This window comes from Pagrus major, chromosome 2 (assembly GCF_040436345.1).
Source record: "Pagrus major chromosome 2, Pma_NU_1.0".
Classification (NCBI taxonomy): Eukaryota; Metazoa; Chordata; class Actinopteri; order Spariformes; family Sparidae; genus Pagrus; species Pagrus major.
This window is the reverse complement of record NC_133216.1, coordinates 30706336-30724495: the sequence shown is the minus strand read 5'-3', so window position 1 is coordinate 30724495 and position 18160 is coordinate 30706336. Positions and strand designations below refer to the sequence as shown.

The following is an 18160-nucleotide window of genomic DNA, read 5'->3' as shown; positions in this document are numbered from 1 at the left end:
ACTTGAAGTTTATATAGAAGTGTACTCAGGTAGTAGGTCAGTAAAGTCTGATATCATCATGACAAATATTGGGTGTGATTACAGGAATGTCGTCCAACAGTGAAGGTGGGTATAATCAAAGATAAAACACGACTTTGGCCAGAAGAGTTCAGAGAAACAATGTTTTTATGTGAAGGTCCTCTTTAATAAGCTAAAGAATAACAATCATTAATAACTGGTTCATTTACGAGTTAATTAAACTTAAGTTAATAGTTCACTGTTAACGATGACATGTTTTAAAAAAACATTTATTAAGCAATTGTTGCTTGTATAGTCACAGCTGATGTGTATAATACTTTGTAAATAGCTAATAAATACTGTGTAGTTCATCTATAATCTAACATTATATGGATGGCCATTATAAAGTTACCACTGATGTTTATAAACCTTTACAGTTGTTTAATAAATAAATACATGGTTTCTAAAGCATGTAATTGTTTGATAACAGTGAAATAACTATTAACTAAAGTTTAATTGTAAATATCCCATTTATTAATGATGGTTATCATAAAGTGTTACCAGTTTTTTCCCATAACTGAGTTTTCATTCACATATGGTATTTAGCCAGATCAGTCACACACTGTTGTGTGAGCTATACTTTGATTTGATAGTTTGATTGGACCAAAGTTTTGGCATGACCACTGGTGTCAGACAGAGACTTCCATCATTATTTGGAAAATGTAGCCCACGTTGGTTATAACTGTGGAAGTGGATGGAGTCTGGAGTCCTCTCAGGGCAGCGGCAGGGCCGGGCTGTGACCTGCAGTGACGGCACTGCAGCATCCATTTCATACTGTAGCATGAACTGTGTTACGCTACATTCAGGATCACAGTCAATTTCACTGCCACCCAGGCTATTTCAAGCTACAATTGCTTCCAAAGTTAATTTCAAGTCCTGCTGTCTGATTGGACAGCAGAGAAAATTCTGCCTGGAATTTGATTGGTTCCATGCAGCTGTGTGCCTCAAAAACTGGTCTGCATGACTCTGCTCACAGGCAGATTTGTCCACAGGGCCGGAGGATTTACTGGCCAATCACAGTTTAAAAAACGCAACAAAAGCAAAAAAAAAAACATCTGTTGCTGTGAGCCAGATACCATACAGATGCTAATACTGGGATGTAATGGGCTGAGTGGGATTAAAAACGCCGTAGCTACAGTTTCCTCACCGCATTTCATCTGCCAAAGGCTGCAGGCTGAAAATAAAAACATTTTTAGACTCATTTCAGCAGTTTGCATTATATCATATAGCCTCTTAAATAAACATTAAATTATATCATATAGCCTCTTAAATAAACATTACCCAGTCAGTGTTTTGCACCTACACAAAATACTCTAATCTCTAAAAGCTGTCAGGATGTTTTAATGATTTTTGTCTTTTTATAAAAAATAGTTTGTTTTGTTTCCTTTAACATCTACAGACATGCTGATTCACCCCACTGTGAGCTGCTAACCAACAATGTGTCATGATGACCAATAGACTTTCTTCCATTCTGACCGGATTCACATTGTGATGGAAATGCTTGAATCTGTTCAGACATTTTGTTTTGTGTTTTTTGTATATGAATGTAAAATGACAGATGTGATCTTGCCATCTTCCCCTTCCTGTCAGTCTGTTGTGTCTGGCAAAATGTTGATATCAGTCTCTCCATTCAAAACCAAGTCCTTCACTTTGACTCAGTGTTGGTCTGTTGGCTGTAAATCAGTCCCTTCTTCCCTCGCTGTCCTCAAACTGAGAAGCACCTGACCCAGCTGTGCACTGCTGTTAGATGCACAAAGAACCCTGTTTAAGATTCTGCATGTACATTTTACATCAGGGATAAAAACCTGAAAACTTTTATGTCCTCTACTGTAATGGGTGTTATTTTATTTTATTTTATTGGTCACATAAATAACATATGCTATAAGCTGTTTAGCTGAATCTCACTGTTTCTGTCTGACTTATTGTTTAATTCTGCCACGTATGTGTGTGTGTTCGGAATTGCATACTAAATTACTATTCATACTAATTGTGATGTAATTGAGTATGTTTTGTGTTTCAGCTGCAGTATGTGGATTTTGTGTCTGTGAGAAATCTTGGGTTTAGACTACATTAGCACCGTCAGCTTACTGCACATACTCAGTCACCCCTTAATGCATTGGGTCTCTTCAGACTGTCCAATGCTGGACTGTGAGGCAGATGGATTTTATTTAATTTTCTTCACTTCTGATGAAATTAAATAAAGTGATAAATCAACTGTATCGCTGTTTTACAAAATTTGATGAGTCATGCAGCCCAAGTGCCTTTTGCCCTGCCGTCAAAAAGACTACTGCAGCCAACATAGTGGACGATTTCAGCAACATTTCTTTCTTCCATATGGTATTATTTCTGTTTATTTACCATAATTAAAGTTAAACACTGCTTTAGGTAAACTTTATAAGATAACAGACAGAGCCAGACACAAATCCTCCTCCTCCTGGATCTTTTCACTAGCAGTCTCCCCTCAGCTCAGCAGCCTGCTCTTCTGTTCCTTGTTAAAGCATACGGACAGTACAGTAGCTGCTAGCATTGCTCTGTCCATCTTTGATCCGAGCAGTTATTTTACTTTATTTCTTTATTGTTTGAATCAAACGTGAACCATAAAAAATAGACTTTACTGTGTCTCTTTCCCTTTTTTCTTTAGTTTGCCTTAAAGAATTACTGGTAAATATAACATTGAGTGGTGGACATAAGCTGAATTTACATTTGTTAGAAACACTTTTTGTTCAAAAGTAGCTGGCACATGGATACATGGAACAATACATTCCTGTGATGCAGAGAAGACGGTCTGTGAACGGTCTGCTGGTAATAACATAATCGTTCATTTAGTAGGCTGTTTTATACTGATTGAATATGTTAAAGGCAGTTCATTAGTAAGTGATTTTAACTCACTAACCGCACTGTCCGGTCACTAATTGTTAATCACTAATTTTACATCCTCAGCATACGTGGTTGAGATATAAAAACTGAAACATGTAATGCTGATAGATGATGGACTGTATATGGCCCGAAGCCTGGTTGTTTTATGTTACGAGGAAATGGAATAAGTGGACTTCTCCATCAGTAGAGTTCAATGCTGCTGTCAGTGTTATGGTTATTTTAATTTCCATTTTTCCTGTATTATATTCTTTTTCTATGGAAGCCATTGTTGAAAAGGTCAAGTATAAAATGATGCTATCCAGAATGCTTTGAAAGCCTTGGTCCCTGTTTCATCGATGGACCTTCAGTGTATAACTTCAGTGTATTATGGTGCAGACATCATCATTTTTCACCTCCAAGCCTCCTTAAGCCCTTGTTAAGACATTGTAAAATAAAAGCACTTTTGTCATATCTTCTGCATGCTATAAAAAGACGTCCTTGAGGCTGGAGCTGCTGATGCTACCTGACAGGCAGAGCCCAGCGCCAAAAACAGACTGGCGAGGGTTCGGTTCAGCAAGAGCTTTTATTTTTATAGAGAAATTTCGACTTCCTTTGAGAATTAAAACAATCTTCAAAAACTATAATCCCATTAGGAGCACAGATTAATGATTTACAATCTAATCACATGTATCTATGTACAAAAATGTCATCGACTCCACACATGCCCCATTAAATATTTAACATTGTATTATAACAATTAGCTCTTATTGTTCTTATCATGCACTTATGAGCACTGAGTGTTATCTGAGCGTCTCTGCAGCAGTCTGCTCTGCGCAGCAGCCTCTGATTTTGCTCCTTTGCTTTCACTGAGCTTATCTGCAACTGGCACAAAGTGAGCTATTGCAACGACTCCATCCAATCAGCTGCAAACACACAGTCTCTACTTCCTGGTCTTTATCGACCCGTGACATCTGATTGGACTGAGAGGGGCACAGATGCCCTCTTCCTATCATCCACATATCATAGTCCTCTTCAGAAATGGTTGACACTTTGGGCTTTCTATTCCTATCTGTGTTGTTTTTTTATAATTTCTTTACATTTCCTGAATTGGCAGAGCAAATAAGATAAAACTTAAATGATTCCTGCTGGAGGAATGGGGTCATTACAGCAGGAAAAAAGGAGATACAACAGAAAATAAAAAACATGCAGGAGTATGTGAAATTAGTGAATGGAAACCATAAAATATCAGAGAAATAGGGTGTATACTGTATCATCATGAAGATGTGTCTCTCAGACAGGCAGTAGACAGTGGTGGTAATGGCACCCTGCTTTCAGTGGCAGCACCAGCTGTGCCCGATCCAAATGGGCACCGACAGCAATTCAGGAAGAGCAGGGTCAGATGAGGACACAAACACAGAGGGGGGAGGGGCATGGAGGGGATAGGTGGCAGGGCGGGCAGAGAGATGGCGAGCAGAGGAAGAAAGGCAAGGAAGGCAAAAGGGATTGTGAGGAAGGGGGGAGGGAGGAGGAGGAGAGAGAGTTTGGTACGATGAAAGAACAAAAGGACAGCGAGAAAGGCAAACAAAGGCTGGGCGGCAGGGTTAGACCCATGAATCTGTTCGTTGATGTATGCTGCCAATAATGACTCTGTGATGTCATGGAATCATCATCCACCTCCGTACGATGCAGATTGTTTGTATATGTGACTATAAAGGATTATGTTTTGCATTATGTGTTTCAGTGAAAAGTGAAGTGCCCTAGTTACCTGGATAAGGTATGTAACAATACCTTATTTTGGGGAACAGAAGCATGATTTTCTACAAAACCTTTTTTAATTTAACAAAAGAAGCCACTGTTCACCTCTATTAAGTGTTTAAATGTGCACACATCATCATTTGCATCTAATGCCAATGATCAAATAAGGAACTTGTGTGAATCCAAAGAGCATGGAGTGTTGGATACATATGTAGGGCATCTTACTGTGATACAGGAGAACAGAGTTTGTGTTCTTAATCAGACCTTTACCAAATGTTTTAGTTGCCTAATAATAGCCATACTTTAATACTTTGTTTGCCATAAGATAAGATAAGATAAGATAATCCTTTATTTGTCCCACAATTGCCATTGCCAAGGAAAAATTCGAATTTGGATTTGTTCAATTTATTTGCACTTACCTAATACCACTTTTGTAATATTCTCACTTTCTATATCTGTACATGTCGAACTAACACATCCTCATACTGAAACGACTGAATAGGTCAGCATCCTACAAAATGACAAACTGCATCACTGTTCCAAAAACAACATGATCACTGCAGCGTACGGTGTCAGGCATAAGAGACCCTCATCGTACACTCACAGTTTGATAAGGTTTAGGCACACATTGTGTCATGGCATAAATTCCCTATGTTAAGTCTGTAACTTCCGTCACCTACATTACTTAAGTAACTTAACTTCACTACATTATTAAGTTAAAAGAGCTCACCATTGACTTCAGTCTCCTGAATAAACACCCTGTGCTTCTTTGACACGACTATCTCTGACCTCCGGCCTATACAGACTTTTCACTCTTTAGATTACTTATCCTCACTTCCTCCTTTGCAGCTGTAATACTTACTACAGCCACTAGAGGTTGCCGCCAAACAACAAACGTAAGCTGCTTTCATGTTACATTTCATCAAATCACCTACTGCATATAGGGAACGCAACTTCACCGTGAATGCCCTCATACTAAACTTTGGCACATGGCAAAGATTGTGTCTTACATGAGTGTTGATTCTACAGATACTGGGCTGCTCCTTTCACCTTTCTGAAGACAAAACACAGCATGAAAATGGCTATTTCTCTCAGTGCTTAGTAATAAAACTGGTCAACTTCTAAGCAAGTGAATATATAGTCTTTGTGGGTGGGAGGGAGCTGGACGTTAACTTGTAATCACATCTCAATAAATTAAAAGTCATTCCTTATTAGTTGCGTCTTAGATTAATCTTTATCAGTCAGCAGGGCTGACTCATTTCAGTTTCTATCTGTCCTTCCCATCATGTCTGTCTTTTGCTCTAGATTCAATCCTCTTGGCTTTGTCTTTTCCCAGCACAACAGCAAGATTCCCAAGACCGAAGCCAAATAAGATAAACGCAGATAAACGTTAAAACCCTTATGAGGAAAACACCGAGGGGAGACTACCAATCCGAGCCAACAGATGCTGATTAGTGGCCTTTCCAGAGGGGTCTTTTCTCTCTTACAAGTCGATTTCCAAAGAATAAATTAGTGACCGTGCAATAAATAAGTGACTGTGCAGTACAAGAATGTTAAGGAGCTTGGCATCCCATCGAAGATTAGGAGAACAATTGATAAGTTCATTCTGTGGTGGTCGTCAGCAGGTGCTCCTCTGCTTTTATGACTTATGTCTGTGATCCTCCTTTAATAGATATCAGAGTGACCTAGTGGTATTGATACACATGTTTGGAGCTCTGGTTTATTCTTACTGTAAAAAATGGGATTGTCTGAAGTTGCTCTCTTTGCCTCCACGGGTTCTTGAAATCAGATGTATTTAACCTTGGAAATTCAAGCATTCTAAAAGGTAAATGTGGTGAATAACATTGGATTGTATTTTTTTTGAGGAGGCCACATTGCCTTAACCTGCATTATTTACTTCTAAAAGTGTTTTCTTACTCTTTTGTCTGCATCATGTTTTTTGGCTCTATGTAGTTAGTTTGTTGCAATTACATGTATTAATTACTTTTATATTATTGACGTACTGTATGTGATTGTAACGTTTTGTGAAAAATGAGTCCCTCCCCGTCTCTCTCAGTCGCCTTTACAAGCCTGTGGACTATTTGTTGAAGCAGTTTTATGACTGTGGATTTCTTTGAGAGGGACTGGATTTTCCGCAACAGTCCAAAGGATGTGACTTGTCCTTGAGTGTCTCTCTCAGCTCTCTTACAGAGAGCAACAGTAGCTAAGGTAGAAATGGAGGCCGCTGACATAAACTAAAACAACCGGCTTCCAGCACAACACACAAGTTCCACAGAGCCCCTTTAAAGTAACTCACCGTTGACTTCTGAAACAGAAACAGTGGCCTCATGGGTGAAAGTCCTGTCTTTGTTTTAGCCACGCATCAACCTGTCCTCTTCCCGGTGTAGACTTTGCCAGTCTTTGTACTACTTCACCTGACTTCCTCCTTTGCTGCCGTCATACTTACCCCCAGAGAAGAATAAATATTGGTTGTAAAAGGCTGCTATCACAGTCGACCTATATGGTGACTTAACTGATGATGACGTGCTGGTTGCAGCTGTGTCGGAAATATCTTGTCGGTAATGTCATAATGTCTACGTTTGACCAATTATACCCAATAAAAATGAGGGAACTAATTGATTTGGGCGGAATGAAAAAAAGGAACCACCAAACAAGATCCAGATGCAGAGCTATTTTGCCATAACCTCTTTTTGTCAGAATTGGACACTTTTTGGATTGTGCCCCATGATAAACTGGATCCTGTACTGTTGGTCTTTGAGACTCTCAAATCTAAAAAAAATAACTGATTCAGAGTGTAGCTCTTCTCTCCACTGTTAGAAGGACGACCAGCATTGGTCGGTTGTGGAGCCGCCATTTTATGTCAAATGGACTCTGGGGAAGATTAGGAGATACTTTTGTCAGACAGGCCGTGGCTGAATGGAGAGAAAGAAAGGGGAAATTTAGAGAGTTTGAGAAAGAAAGAGGCAGAGCAAATGAAACTGGACGATGAAGAGCCATGGGGAGACTGAGAAAAATAAAAGGGGCCAAATGTGTCTGGGAAAGTTTTGGAGCTGAGGTGCATTGTGGGAGAGCAGACAGTGTGTCTGGGGGGTCTGAGGTGTGGATTAATGCCAGCGATTGGAGGAGGGCTGCCGCAGTTGTGCGTGAGCAGAATATCAGACGGAGGGAGAAGGGAGAGAAGAGAGGAGAGAAGATGGAAAGGGTACAGACACTGAATTTTGGAAAGGGGTGATAGTCTCCGCCTGAAGACACTAAAGACAAGCCGCTCACGCTGCATGAAAGAAAGTGCCAGTAAACTTCAACAAAAATGTAAAACAGCACACTTATAGAGTCCTCATTTGCATGGGGTTTAGTTTATAAGGAGCTGTTTAAATTAAGGGTTGGACGAGGATTAATCCTGAAGTGTTTAAGTGGGAGGACAAGGAGGATCATTCTATAATGTTTCAGCTCTTTTAAAGTAACATGGAGTCAGCCTGCAGAGAGCTGCTACAGTCAGACCCAACAGTCACGCTTACAGTCCAAGATAGTAAAACTCCCGTCTGGGTTCATCGTGTGCATTTGAGGCAGAACCCATAATCCACCATCTATGAAATGGCACCATACAACTTTCAGTTCTGTATGAGAAGCAATTTGAAGGGATTACAAGGACTGCAGCAAACACATCTCAGGAAGACCGACTCAGGCTGAAGGCTTGACACAGTAAAATTTCATTACAGCGAGATTATTGTGGATCGACTTTGAGTTTATAGCATTTATTTGTTTTCTAGTCCCTGAAGGAAACTTTATGCTAGTTATCTGTGTGCCAGAGGTCGGACTGGAGTCAGTGTGTGAAGGCCAGTGAAGGATGGACCAGAGGTCAAACGGAGGCTTCTTCTTTTGCCCCTCATTCAGAGCACAGGACCAGTCGATCAGTGGTTAGCCTGGTTTGGTGCACGTGTATTGGTGCTGTTTTCTTGTCAGATTACTTGAAGTGTTTTTGGTGACCCCAAAATGACAGTTAAAGGCAACAGTTTACAAACCTTTGAAGGGAAAGATTACTCAGCTATACAGATGTTTGAAGTTTGTATGTCCACATACAGCACACAGAAAGTTAGCTTGTTTTTAGTTGCTTTATCATAATCATTCTTTAATTACGACACATTGATGGGTGAACCATTGCCTGTTGACTTAATTTCAATGCTCTGTCCCTTTTACCAAAAACAGAAAAGATTTGTTTGTGCCTCTCACAATAATGGGAGATTTAAGCCATTTCTGAAGTCTACTTCATTGATTCGACTTTAAAGGAAAAGTTCATCTAAAAATGGAAATTCAGTCATTATCTACTCATCCCCATGTCAGTTAAAAGTAAAACAAGTCTCCAGCTACTTCAGTTGTTTAGCAGAATGCTGCAGCACAGTTTTGCTGTGAAGCTCCAGAAATGTTTTGAGGACTATAAAACTTCACCATCAGCATGGGGGGAGGAGATGATGACTGAACTTCCATCATTGTGTGAAGTCTTCCTTTAAGTCTTCATGGTCCACACATCGACTATAAATTTATTGACCTTCTTGGTCGCATCCTGTTGGAAATAACATAGTTATTCTAAAAAACATATTTTTTGGAGTACCGTTTATCTTCATATTCTTCTCAGTATTTTTCATGCTTATTTGCGAATGCACCTGTTATGATATTATGATTTGCATACACACCTTTGTGGAGAGGATCCTCAAAACAGTGGCAGGAGTTAGTGAACAACCTTTATAGTTTTTCAGATATTGTGAAGGATCTTTGTGACTAAAGTGATCCAGTGCAATAATGATACATGAGAGGCATAAACTCAGGCTAGTCTGAATATACTTTGTGAGGAGTTGTGGCAGCAGAATCGCTGTGATTGGCCTACCTTACTGAAAGTTTGTCTTTTGGCATATGGTTAAAAAAGGGCATGTTCATTGAAAGATAGGACTGCTTTGGTCCAGGTTTGGAGTAGTTCTTTGGTCTCTGACCTTAAATGCAATGGGATCCATAATTACCCAGATGAGTAGTTGGATTTTATTTCTGGGCGATCTATTTCTTCCACTTGAATACCCAGAATTCTTGTAATGTAATGTCAGCATGCCCCTGTTTACCAAACCAGCCAGTCTGTGACGCCCCATGCCAAAGAATGCCAAAGAGATGAGAGAGGGAAACAGATCATTTCAGTGAGTCCAGCTTTCTGTGGACGTTAGTGCAGAGTCACTCACTGCTGTAAGAAGGCAGCTCGTATTATGCTCTCAGGTTTGAGTTCTAGGAGATATATCTCCACCTTCTACCTGAATTTAATTTGGAAAAAACAGGGTAAGCTTGCAGCACCTCAGTAGAGTATGTGTATCTTTGCTACTGCAGCTTAAATTGAAGCTGTCTCTCTGTCTCCGTGTGCTGTATTGATTCACTTGGCACCCACTTATGTCCTGTAATGGAACAGAGCTCATGTGCTGTCACTAGGATTTGGAGAGCTGCACGACCCTACCTATTAATTCTAAGACTAAACAACACGACAAACAAGTCCAGCATTTCTGGTTTGCCGAATGTCGGCCACTCTCACGGTCCTATTACTGGGGCTGGATGTTATCGTAAGATATCAGTGACAGAGGACGTTTTTCGCAGTATTATGATACAGTCAAATCTGGAGCTGCTCCCGAGCTGTGAAAGGCAGGCATATGGAGAAATGGTCTGTATCTGTGCCTCGGTAAACTAGAGCCAAGTCCCGAAATGACTCCTTCTTTTCTATTCGCAGCTGAGGCTAACTAAAGATTGGTATTTGTTTTTGGTGCATGGAAGCTTTCCAAGAAATGTGTGTGTGTGTGTGTGTGTGTGTGTGTGTGTGTGTGTGTGTGTGTGTGTGTGTGTGTGTGTTGTGCGTGTGTGCGTGTGTGCATGCGTGCGTGCGTGTGTATGTCTTCATGTGCACTTATGTTAGTGCATCCATGAGTGTGTACGTGCAAGCCAGTCAGTCTGCTTCTGGCTTTGTGGGACGCTCTGGGAGACGAGGATACAAGTGTGTGTGTCCAAGTGTTTATGTGTCGGAGTAGTGGGGCGTTTGGGAAGAGAAGGACTGAGTGAGTAAGTAGCTATACCTCGATTGGACTGTCTCTCCCGCGTTTTGGGAGGGGGGGAGAGAAAGAAGAAGAGGAAGAAGGAGTATGCAAGGAGGAGGAGGGGAAAAAAGAGAGAGAAGAAGAAGAAGAAGAAGAAGAAGAAGAAGAAGAAGGGAAGGGGAGAGGTTCAGGGGTGACAGGAGGATGGCTTCATGGCTGCATTTTCTCTGCGCTGAATTTGCACACTCCCCTTTCTCTTTTCTGTTTTGCCTTATTCAGCTGAGCGAGTGAGGGAGTCAAACAGACAAGGAGAGTTTGCAGTTTCAAGACTGAAAATGAGAGAAAAATCAAGCCAATTTTCTCCGTTTTTTTTTTTTGTTTTTTTTTTAAGGGTGGGATTTTGGCTGTCTTACAAACAGATGTTGCTTGTCATTTGCTCGTAGTGCAGGGAAGCAGCTTGTAGATTTCAGAGGTTTTACAGGCAGAAAGATTACCTCTTGCTTATTTATACTTATTATTACTAGCCGGCGGTAAACCGAAATTGTAAAAACACCAAAAAAACGAGTCTGTTTTTCTGTTATCGTTTACTTTTCCCCCACCCTCTCTTCCCCCCCACCAGTTTCTCTCCCTCTTTGCTTTTTTCTTTTGTCTCACTCTTTCCCACCCTCTCCCCGAGCTCCCTTTCGGGGTGGTTTTGTTACTGTAGTTGCATGTTTGAGCTGTTTTTCTTTTTGTTTTTTTTTTGATGGGCCACAGTGGACATGACTGCCTATACCTTCTGCCAAGCACCGTAGGCCCTGCAGAGTAGAGCAAAGAAACATTTGGAAACTAAACATAAAGACAAATCGGTAAGTCATCATGCTACCAATGTGCTCCGAGCTTTCTCCACGTCTTTGCTTTGTGGCTCTTAATATTCACCAGTGTGGCTGCTGAGTGTTTCTGTGATGTTTACTGTGTAATAGCTGTGGTGAAAGGGGCCTAAACTGAACGCTACCTGTTGGCTAGCCGGGGCTATCTGTCTGCACTGCGTGATATTATGAAGTGCTAACGACATGCCACTTCCTCACCTCTCACTTCTTCACCTCTGTTGACCCCCCCACCCCCCACCCCCCTTCTTTTATACACGCCACCTCTGTTGCTGGGTAGATTTGGGCGAGCAGGACGTAGCGCCGCTGGGTTTGGCCGCTGGCGCTGTTCAGTGGCAAAATAATGCAGGTGGTGGCCTTTAGCTGGTCTTCGTTTTGTCGTGCTCACACACACACACTAACATACGCACACACACACATGCCGGTGCAGCGGTGGCGGCGTTGGCCAGCAGGGTGCTGTGGACCCCGCTGACCTCTTTGTTCAGCCAATCTCAAGGTGTCTTTCAGCTCGCTGGCAAAGACCCACTGACATACTTTAAGCAACTTGGCAACAGCTTCAAAGTCAGACGTCTCATTTAAATTCAGGCAGAGGGAAGGGAAGGAGAAAGAACTTCAGATGGAGTCTGAAAGTTGAAATTCGACCACTCACTCTCTTTTTCATCTCCGAGTTTTACAAGTTTTATTTTGTTGCCTGTGTTGCAGAGCGACAACTCTATTCACATCAGTCAGGAATGTGCTGAAACAGATTTGAACTTTATGTGCTTTTCAAATGTGAGCGTCGACTGTGGCTTTTTACCTTCAGAGAAACGTTTGTAATGTAAAGTGAGCGATCACTTTGAGTACTGTAACATTTGAAAAAAATGGCCATATTTTTCTTCTATATCAAGATAACAGTCCTGTGACGTGGAGGTGGTTTATCATCTCAGTTTAATAGTTTTCCTTGCTGTTATTTATTTTAACGAATGGATTTATACAGCCATGAGGATTTGAGAATTAAGAAATCCAGAACCGTGCCATGATTCTTCACCCTGTCAATGTATTTCTTTAAAACACAAATCATTAATATGATTTAAGCTTTATGTATTCAAACAGAAAGTGAACATCAGGTGACCAGAACAGCATCACAAATCAAACATGCCATCTGAGGTCACTTAATTATTTGAAGACAATTCACATTATTCTTGCAGTATTTACTGTACAGTCAGCCATGTTTATGTCATCACAGAGTCCTGTTAAATATCCACAGGTATTAATGAAGCAAAAAAACTCCTACACAGTGTTTTATGAGAGCAATTTTTCCTGCAATTTATTTTCAACATTTTATATTACTTACGTCTCATTTGAGCTCAGCCACATGCCTCTTAAAATGCCACTTGGATTTTTCCGCCTATCACTCACTGAAACGACTCTCTCGGGTGATATACAAGTGTTGGCATAATAATAATCTGTAAGCAAATAATTAAGTACAACATGAAGTTCAATGTGTACTCAGTCAGAAATGATGCAGTGCATTGTGGGATCAAAATGAGATCAGGAGTTTGGTGGCAACTCTCTGAATGAAATATGACCACCCACAATTTTGTGAAGAACATTTTATAAGTGCAGGGAATTTCCTCTTTCAGTTTTTATTTTTTTTAACAAAGTTTTTCATTATTTAATGATTGATATGATTTACAATCTGTAGTTCACCTTATTCTGAGTTTACACTCTCTTTCCTTTGAACTAGATAAATTGTGATTTTTTTCAAATCTTTGGTATAGGAGATTTCATCATTTTTGTTGAATATTAGGCTAATTATTTGCATCTAATTTTCAGCAATAAGTGGTGTTAAGAGTTGTGTGTTTAGTTTTAAATTGATAGAATCTAACTTGCACTTATTTACTGCCATTAGAAAGGATTCTTGAAAGATAAAGTACAAAAGGTCTCGCCATGCTGATGGATGTATGAAGTCATCTGCTCACGGCCCCAAACCCGTAGATCCGAACTTGTGTTAACTGACACCACAAGCTTGTATCTACAGGTCTGCGTCTGTGCAGCTCCAACGACCTGAGCAGCATCAGCAAAACACAGCGGGGGCTGCTCACCAGCTCTCACCAACTTTATTAACCATTTCCCTGTCACAGATAGCAGCAGTACTGCTTTCTTCTGATCAAGAAACTAGTCCTGGCCTAGATCGTTCCCTCTTTCCTCGGATGAAATTGCTTCTGAGGTTGGTTTTAAAGTTTAATCTTTACATTCTTGAACACGTTGTCTCAACCTTTCTCAACTTATGTCTGTAAACAAACCTTCTAAAAACCTATATAAAAATAATTCAAACATGTATAAATACATCTACCTCAGAAATCTCTTAACTGACCCCAAAGTTTGGAAAAGTTGGGTTTTGGTCTTCCAGGGGTCCTTGACATTTTCCACACAGTCCATAAACTAACTGGACCTCGAGGGGTTAAGACAAAGAGTCAATTAAAAAAGCAAATATAATTAGAGCTACAATTTCTTTGTGTGTATTTCAAATGTTAGTTTGTAGAAAACTCCCGAGGAGGCGGCTATTTTACTCAACAGTCAATTAGCTGCAGCTCGGCCTTTCTAGTGTTAATGAAGTAGACGTCGACCCAATTAGAGAGTGCATACGGATGACAGTTGTAATGCTTGTTTCCTCACAAACAGCTATAACCTCCCATGTTAGCAGTTTGAAATGAGCAACTGTGAGCCTTTTCTTTAAGGGAGAAAATCTGATCATCATTTGGGGGCAGGCTGGGGTTCGTTTGCGTGTTTTGGGGTCAGTGACGTAAAGAGTTTGGAGAAGCTTTGGAGTCAGACATGTTTATCTGCTTTGTGTATGGAGACTGTATCTAAGATACACAGTTGCACTGCCAGGGCACCTCTTAAAATGTTATAATTGCTTTGAGACGGGATAAAAGCAGTTTGAGTAAAAAGTGCATCCAGTTAGCATGTACAACTTGACTTCCCTTTCTGGTTCAAGTGTCTCCTGACTTTCCCTGAGCCATTAAGCCCTGGTGTCCAGGTCTGCTTGCTCCCAGGTTGAGGTAGTAGGTTGTATAGTTGAGAATTACACCCCAGGAGATAACTGTACAACCTCCTAGCTTTCCCTGAGGTACGCATGGCGCTCTGCACAGCTGGATCAATACAATACAATGTTACTGTAGCAGTTAAACTAAAAAAAGAAAAGCCTGCCAACACAAGATACTATACGCTCCACATGGTCAATAACAATCCAGGCTGTTTGCTGATGGAGCAGGAGCAGAGAAAGCTCTGGTTTCCACTTTTGGCTCAGTGATGCCAGTGTGTTCGTCTATGACATGTGTGTGTTTGTACATAATCGGTTCATCTCTGGGCTAGACTGATACTGAAGCTGATATTTATGGGTCTATATGGAAATATTACAAGTGTTAAATGTGAACTTTTAACATGACAAAATATTGTTTTAAAAAAGACGTCCTCAGTGTTTCCTTCAGATTTATATTTACTTGTACTTATCTGCATATTTGAGTTTATATTTGTATATATTTGTAGCTCTTTTAAATTTGTTTAATTATTATTTAAAACAGTGCTGACCAAACTGGGGCCCGGGGACCAAAGTCAGCCCACCATAAGGTATTATGAAAAGGTATTATGAAAAATTATCATTATTATTATTATTATTTTTTAGATAAAAATGCTCTTTAAATACATAGCATTCCAAATTACACATTATTTGTCATAATCTGAGCACAGTGGGAAGAGGGACATTTTATGCAGGAAGTCAGTCAATCAAGGGAACTCGGGATCTCAGTGCTACAGAAGCCCTGAGAGACAAATAAAAATGAAAAAGAATTGAGGAAATTAGAAAGACTATCATGGCAAAAAAAATTTTGTTTTTAATACCTGCTTTTTGACACAGGAGAAAAGAGTTTAGATCAGACTTAGAAAATAAATGATTTATTTATTTTTCTTACTTGTCTTCAGGGCTTCCATACAGTATAATTTTACATCTTAACACTACAGCACAATATGTGTTTTGCTTTTGTCCCGTGGTCCAACGTTAAGTTTGAGTTTTGGCCCTTCAGAGGAAAAAGTTTGGGCGGCGGTCTAACGTGATGATTGTATTCTCAATGAATTGATTGTTTGGTTCATCAAATGTCAGAACTTAGTGATAAGTGTCAGTCAGAGTTTCCCAGAGCCCAAAGTGACGTCTTCAAATTGCTTATTTTGTTTGATCACCTGCTGAAACGTTTTCTAACAATGAGAAGCTGCAACTGGAACATTTTTGGTATTTTTGTTGGAAAATTGACTTAATCAGAGGTTTATCAATTACTGCCATACATGTTCTGACAATCAACAGATCGGTAAATCCACCAATTGCTACAGCTGTAATTATTAGTATCATTGTATTATAATGATGAAGTGATGAAATGTATTATAAGTAGACAGTTCTGATTGGATGGTATTTCAGAGCTCCAGTATTTCAGAGTTCAGAGCCCGACCGACATATCAGTTGGTGGATATGATGTCCGATATGGCCTGATATGAAAACATTTATTTACAGAACATAATGCAGAAAGATATACTTATATAATAATAACATAATTTATATCTATTAAATTCACTGTGAAGTTGACTGATTCAGTGCTCGAAGGTCATTTTGGAATGCAATAAACTGTGAAATATCCTGCCTCCATTACATGTATTACCACAAGTGGTTGATGACCACATTTGCGGAAACATTGCAAAAAATGTGTGTTTATGTAAATGTGTAAATAATAATACTGGCTGATATGTCGGTATCAGAATTTTATACTACCCGATATCAATCTAAAAAATCCAGTATGGTTCGAGCTCTAATCAGATTATTACTAAAAGGCCCAAATCTTTGTGTTTTGACCTGTAAGATGTGTCAGTGTGTGTGACGTCAGGTGGTGTTGGTCTGTGTGTGGCGGGCAGGTAGAGATCAGAGGCACAGCATTGTTGCAGAGCTGATAGGACTCACATGTGAGAGCTTTTAAGTACGCTCACTGTCTCAGGCACCAGTTCAGTTTCATTGCGAGGTGACATTTTATTATTCGCTCAGCTGTAACCTCATTAACGCTGATGGTTTGCGTGGAAGAAGTTTCGCTGCTTCAGTCACGTTGTTTGTGTGATGACAGATAGCCGTTGTAAAAAGGTATCAGACACAAAAGGGAGAAGAGTTTGAAATGTGAACACGAGCCTCAGACAGCAGCATCCCAGTCCGTTTACAGGCAGTGAAATCAGTTGTCACTGTGAACAATTATTGTCATAATATTTCCAATGGGCAGACGCAGACTGCGTGGAAGCTACTGCTGTCATACTATCTGACATGTGAAATATTGTGACACTCATGGAGGAATGGGAAATCTACTGAACAATTACAGCAACACACAGAAGATTCTTCAGATTCCACAGCATGGCATTGGCTCGGCTTTTTAGATTTATTAGATTCGCTGCTTTATTCATTTATTTCAAAGGGAATCTCTTGTCATGTCAAACTTTTGAATACATAAAAACAGTTTTTTTATTAATTATTTTACTGAAATCCTCTGAAAATCAATCACAGCAGCTCTCACTGCTCAGTCCCTTCCCTCTACACATGTCCTCTCATACCAAAGACGATCTCCTATTCTTCTACTCTCTTCATGATAAGAAATATAGTAAATTCCTTATATTGCTGTGAATCTCCTGGTTGATGTGTGGTAATAGAGCTGGCCTGGCTCTGCTGGATCCATAGCACTGAAAACTCCCAGTGAGGCAGCAGCAGCATGTATGTATTAGCCTTCACATGGTATATACGGAGAGTATACTGAGGCCTGGCAGTCGCCTGCCTCCCAGTTGATCAGGATGTACGTTTGTGTGTGTGTGTGTGTGTGTGTGTGTGTGTGTGTGCAGCTGAGGTAATAGGTAGAGGAGCAAAAGACTGCCCCCTGTTGGTTACCTTTGTGAAGTGTACAGCTGTTGGAGGTTAAGATTTGGTGACTTGGCAAACGATGGAAAATACGAAACAAGAGACTTTAAAGCATATAAGGCTATCCTAAAGTGACATGTACACTTGCGTAGTTTTTCAATGACTGTGTGTGTGCGTGCACATGTGTGAGAGTGTGTGAGTGTGGCATTATGCATTAATCCAAACCAGAGCAGAAAGTTAGAGCGTCGTAGGGTATGAGGCAGTCTGTCTTCTCCTTCAGTTTTCCCCTTATTTCCTCTTTTTTTTCTCTGTAGCAGATATACAAATATTGTTCCTTTTTCCATCTGTGTGTGTGTGTGTGTGTGTGTGTGTGCTAGCCCTAACCCTAACCACCAGACTTTTTTTTTACTCCATTTTGTAGATTTCCCCACTTGTTTTCTCTACTTTTCTCTCCCATTTTATCGTGTAAAAATCAATAAATGTCAGCGTTTACTTTAACTGCTTCTATGCATTTACTACTAAGTGATATTACTGCATGTTTTTCGAAGGCTTTCCTTGCACTGTGATTGCACTTTTACATTTTAAAGATTTGTTATCATTTTTTTGTAATTTCAAAATCAGAAATTTGAGATTCAACAATTTAAAGTCAAAGTTTTAAC

General features: G+C 40.0%; 1 long non-coding RNA gene across 2 annotated transcripts in view; it reads left to right on the top strand.

The window, feature by feature from the left end:
* LOC141008566 (uncharacterized) overlaps nucleotides 1-18160 on the top strand; it is a 123899-nt gene that overhangs the window by 94629 nt on the left and 11110 nt on the right. The window lies entirely within an intron of this gene.